Raw genomic sequence first — 6,123 nt, forward strand, 5'->3', positions numbered from 1 at the left:
TCGTGCAGTTTTGACCTTGTCAGCCAGAGATATTGTGATGAAAACACCTAATTTTTTGCTTTTTAATTTTTAACTAGGTGGCGCTATACATGAAATAAGTGGTAATGGGATGGGTTGACATGCCCCCTTAAGACCAACATACATAAAAAAGGTGGACCTCCTAGGCCCTACGGTTCTCGAGATATTCACAGAAAACTGTCTCAGGCCACCTTCAGGCCAGTTGGTATATAGTAACATAAATTAATTTATTGTGTGGCCCCCCATGAACGGAATTCCACGAAACTTGGCGTGCATTCAGAGGGTGTCATATTGATCCTACACTTCCAAATTCGTGCAGTTTTGACTATGTTAGGTCACAGATACCTGCGATTACAACACCTCATTTTTACTTTTTTGTGTTTAACTAGGTGGCGCTATACATTAAATGAGTGGTTATGGAATGGGTTGACATGGCCCCTTGAGATCAACATACAAAAAAAAATGGTCCTCCTAAACCTTACGGTTCTCGAGATATTCACAGAAAACTGTGTCTGCCCTACCCTCCTTTCGGGGGGGGGGGGGGGCAGTCCAGCGGGGGGGCTACAGATCAAAACGAAAAACGATGGTTCCATGTTATCTATATGGGGTTACATGCCCACCAAGTTTCGTCTACCCAGGTCTTTCAGTGTCCCGGGAATCATTGACGGAAATTTGGACATGCGAAAAATAAAAAAAATAAAAAATCTGACTAAACCTATATGACCGCCGCTTCGCTGCGCGGCGGTCATAATAACAGTGCTGCAGATATCTCACTGAGTGTGAATGAGGTCAACATATTATTTCTGTTGCCATGGATATCCCTAACATGGAAGCTATAATTAGCACTCTTTGAAAAGGAAAATCACAAAGTGTGTTTTCCGACCTCCAGACAGAAGCCAACTCTGGCGAGAAATCTGGCCTGCACTAATCTGCAAAGACGGGGGGCCAGATCAGGGCCAAATCTGCTCCAAAGTCCGCCTCTGTCTGTTACAGCAGGAGCTACTGTGGCCCATGTGATCCAGACCATATGTTTATTTTATGTCCATCTGTATTGCTACCTAGTGCCGGCCAGGTCCATCTGTATTGCTACCTAGTGCCGGCCAGGTCCAAATTGTATCCATAGTGCCCATACTGTCTATATCATTAATCTTTCCCTAGCTGAGCACACTGACATGAAACAAGAGCATCAATCATAACTGACACCTCATAATGTTCATTCACATTCATGCCTCTGCAAAAGTGACAACACATGGCATACATAACATACATTTTACATAACGGTCTGTTGGCGTCCTTTAGGAGGCTTTGTTTCATCCACATCAAGGGGTGATTTGTATGTCTGCAGCTTTGGGCATTTCAGCAAATTCAACATTGTGCATGTCATAACACCTGTTACACAGGCACCGTAACACAGTCTCACTCCCTACTCGTAAAAGGTCTGACGCATGGTCAAGGGTTCTTGGCGTCAAATTCCAACGAGAAAGGTGTACCTTCTGCGTTGTTTCCCGATGTGGGGGTCCGTCAGATAGACATTCATGTTAATCCCTCATCGTCAAATATAGACGAAAGGAAATAAATGTCCATCAAAGGTGATGCCATCACGTTAGACTAATGATTTGTTTGAAATGATGTAAAAACAAAAATCGCAGACCATCAGAGCCATAGGCTACCTTAGGTTACTTTGATCTTGCATAATTATGACCGCCGCGCAGCGAAGCGGCGGTCATATAGGTTTAGTCAGTTTTTTTTTTTTTTTTTTTTTTCGCATGTCCAAATTTCCGTCAATGATTCCCGGGACACTGAAAGACCGGGGTAGACGAAACTTGGTGGGCATGTAACCCCATATGGATAGCATGGAACCATCGTTTTTCGTTTTGATCTGTAGCCCCCCCGCTGGACTGCACCCCCCGAAAGGAGGGTATGGCAGACACAGTTTTCTGTGAATATCTCGAGAACCGTAAGGTTTAGGAGGACCATTTTTTTTTTGTATGTTGATCTCAAGGTGCCATGTCAACCCATTCCATAACCACTCATTTCATGTATATCGCCACCTAGTTAAACACAAAAAAGTAAAAATTAGGTGTTGTAATTGCAGGTATCTGTGACCTAACATAGTCAAAACTGCACGAAATTGGAAGTGTAGGATCATTATGACAACCTCTGAATGCACACCAATTTTCGTGGAATTCCGTTCATGGGGGGCCACACAATAAATTAATTTATGTTACTATACACCAACTGGCCTGTAGGTGGCCGGAGACAGTTTTCTGTGAATATCTCGAGAACCGTAGGGCCTAGGAGGTCCACCTTATTTTTGTATGTTGGTCTTAAGGGGGCATGTCAACCCATCCCATTACCACTTATTTCATGTATAGCGCCACCTAGTTAAAAATTAAAAAGCAAAACATAAGGTGTTTTCATCACAATATCTCTGGCTGACATGGTCAAAACTGCGCGAAATTGAAAGTGTAGGATCATTATGACACCCTTCGAATGCATGCCAAGTTTTGTGAACTTTCGTTCATGGGGGGCCTTACAATAAAATAATTTATGTGTACATTTAGTGACCGTGCACCAAAAGGATTCCCGGGACACTGAAAGACCGGGGTACACGAAACTTGGTGGGCCCCCACATGTAACCCCACATGGATAGCATGGAACCATCGTTTTTCGTTTTGATCTGTAGCCCCCCCGCTGTACTGGACCCCCCGAAAGGAGGGTAGGGCACACAGTTTTCTGTGAATATCTTGAGAACCGTAGGGCCTAGGATGACCAATTTTTTCCGTATGTTTGCCTCCAGGGGTCATGTTAACCCATTCCATGTGCACACATGTGCATAAACAGATACACACGCACACACATACATTCACAGTAATCATACGTATGACACATACTCACACAATAGACATATGTATGCATGCATGCACATGCAAAAACACACATACGCAGGCAAACACACAAGCACGCACACACACACACACACACACACGCACACACACACACACACACACACACACCCACACACACATAAACATAAACGTGTACACGCACACATGCACACAATTCAAGAATTTCTCAGAATTATGAACAGGCAAGATGGGGGTGGGGTTGTATAAAATGAATTTTACATGTGGAATCTATGAACTAATTATGTTTTGGTACTTGTTGTCTAGCAGATACCAGTGAGAATTGAGTGTGGCTAATGCAATTTAGTGAGACAGTTAGAATCATATAGGCCTTTCAGCGTGATTTATTTTTGTGGAAAAAATGTGCTGGACTGGGCGGCGGTCATATTTTGTACCGCTCTGTGGTACATCTAGTTTTATTCAGCTTTGGTGTAGGTAACGTAAGGTAAAATAATAATAATAATAATAACAATAATCTCTAACTAAACTAACACGCGCATATTTCTGTATTGCGACCATTGTAGGCTACAGTTGTAACAGCGCGTAACAGTCGTTTTACTCCCCGTATGCGCTCATTATAATAGGCTCTGCTCTGCCTAGATTCCAACTCAGAACTGCCTGAAAGTTGCAGACCTGTTCTGGCAATACGTGCATTAACCCACTTGACTGTCAGACAACGCTAGGACTGAGGAGTGTACTGTACTGTACTGTGTACTAAGGACTGTACAGTCCTACCTAATAGGCCTACTCGAAGCAGCATGATGGTCTTTACATCATTTCAAACAAATCATTAGTCTAACGTGACGGCATCACCTTTGATGGACATTTATTTCCTTTCGTCTATATTTGACGATGAGGAATTAACATGAATGTCTATCTGACGGACCCCCACGTCGGAAAACAACGCAGAAGGTACACCTTTCTCGTTGGAATTTGACGCCAAGAACCCTTGACCATGCGTCAGGCCTTTGACGAGTAGGGAGTGAGACTGGGTTAGGCACCGACACACACGCACACACACACACGCGCGCGCGTGCACACTCACACGCACGCACGCACGCACGCACGCACGCACACACACACACACACACGCACACACACACACACACACACACACACATATATGCAAAACCCACACACACTCACATACACGCATGCACGCACGCACACATATATGCAGAACCCACACACACTCACATAAACTCACACAGGCACGCACGCACGCACACACACACACACACACACACTCAAATGAGCTAAGACAAACACCATGCTTAGATCTTACATAATGTGTGAATATTGAGCAACATCTAACGTGTGTCACCACTTCATTGAGCCAGCAAATCATGCCAGTAATGAAGTCAACTCAATAACGCACACATGGTGGTGGAGGTGGAGGAGAGGCAGGACGTCAGACACAAGTGACAAATCACCACAGAGCTGCACAAAGAAGATTCCAGGTAGCCGATACGTCCTCTTGACAGGCACCTTCCTGGGGGCACTCTTTCGTTATAATGCTTTTGTATGAAGACACTGCTCTTGTTTTTCAGTGGACATGCCTGCAAGCAAGCAAGCTAGCAAGCCTGCCTCCACAGACAAAATGGCCAACTTTTAGTCAATATGTCTGAGGTGGTTTGATTACTGATAGGCTACAATAAAAAAGAGAGAAAAGACAGCTGTGCTCTACGTGTTTAGTTCTATCTTGTGTAATAGAAATTAAGTGCAAAATATAGACAGAGAAAGTTGAGGAATTGCAAAAATATATGATTCAAGTTGATGTAACAAGGATTACTTTTTTTGAAGTGACAATCAAATAAATCAGGTCAAGATTGCTTCATGCATGCTAGAAATTCATCAGAGTTAATAGTACATTGAGACTTCTAGTTTACTTTTCTACTACCACTGCACAGAAAAACAGGTTTTGTATTCAAACCACTCTCATACATCTGACGTATGCTATCACAAGATCTCTGGTGGAGCATAAACAGTAAATGACTTTGAGAAGAGACATAAACAAGGGGCGAGCTTACTCTGCACAGACGCAGAGGGTGTAGCATTCTGCTGAAGAATATCACGAGGGAGGCTGTGTCTGTGCCACCATGCCAGCTGTGCCAGGCTGACCATCCTGCCAGCGCCCGCTCTCGCACAGCAGACTGTGAATGTGCCCGTGGGAACCAACCCACCATGAAAGGGACTTACTCCTCTCCAGCAGTGATGCTCACAGCCGCACATTTCTTTTCCTTTACCTTCCCCTTTTTTTTTACCTTTGGTCATGTAAATGAAAATTTCAGCTAGGGGACACCAAAGACCACAAGCAATTACTCAGTAGAGGTCTTCAGAGAGCCATGTAGACACCTGGAAGGGATTACCTAATGATCGCTGAGTTCAGATCAAATACGTGGGGATTGATTCAAGATGGGACCGCCACGATCTATCACACGGAGTCAGCCTTTTGCCTCGAAGGGTCCTCTGAAGTTTTTGTTGTTCAGATTAAAAAGGCTGTCTTGGAATCCATCATCCTCCTACATTTAATGGCAAAACAACACGGTGCTAGTGGACTGGAGATGTTGTTGTTGTTGTTGTTGCTGTTTTGCGCTGGTGCTAGACAGCCGCTAACTCTGCGCGGAGGTGGCCGCAGGGCAGACTGAGAAACGATGTCGATATTCAGGGGGAGCCGTACGAACGAGCCAGCCGGAGAGAACTGTCAAACCTTGCGGAAGACAAATGGGCTTTATTGACTGCGGCGGCTGAAGCGGCGATCACTCACGATTAAAATGTTGAGAAAGCGTAGGGAAATGACCCGCTAAAAAAATTTTTTTCGGCGGTTTTACAACTGTCTGCACTGCACGGTGAAATGGCCATATGTGTCCCCCAGTGATCCAACTGACCCTTCAGTTGAGTTCAACTGCTCGTATAAATGTATACAGCACCCATGCTAGTTTAATTGTAATTGTATCTTAACTGTATCTGGGAATACATAGGCCACCCACATGGAATATAGACATTTATATTACATGTATTCATTTGCCAAGTGAGCCAAAGTGACAGACCCTATAGCACACGCAGTCCATTGCAACTTCTCTAGGTGGATAGGTGTAGCGGAATAAATTGACACTCAAACTCTATATACTTTACAATGATTGTGGTCATGGTAAGACAGTTTATTTAAACCCACAGCTCATATTGTATAGAGATCTTC

This window comes from Alosa pseudoharengus, unplaced genomic scaffold, assembly GCF_046254945.1.
Source record: "Alosa pseudoharengus isolate Yale_2024_CS ecotype anadromous, Long Island Sound unplaced genomic scaffold, YU_APseudo_1.1 YU_APseudo_1.1_scf_16, whole genome shotgun sequence".
NCBI classification, from domain to species: domain Eukaryota; kingdom Metazoa; phylum Chordata; class Actinopteri; order Clupeiformes; family Clupeidae; genus Alosa; species Alosa pseudoharengus.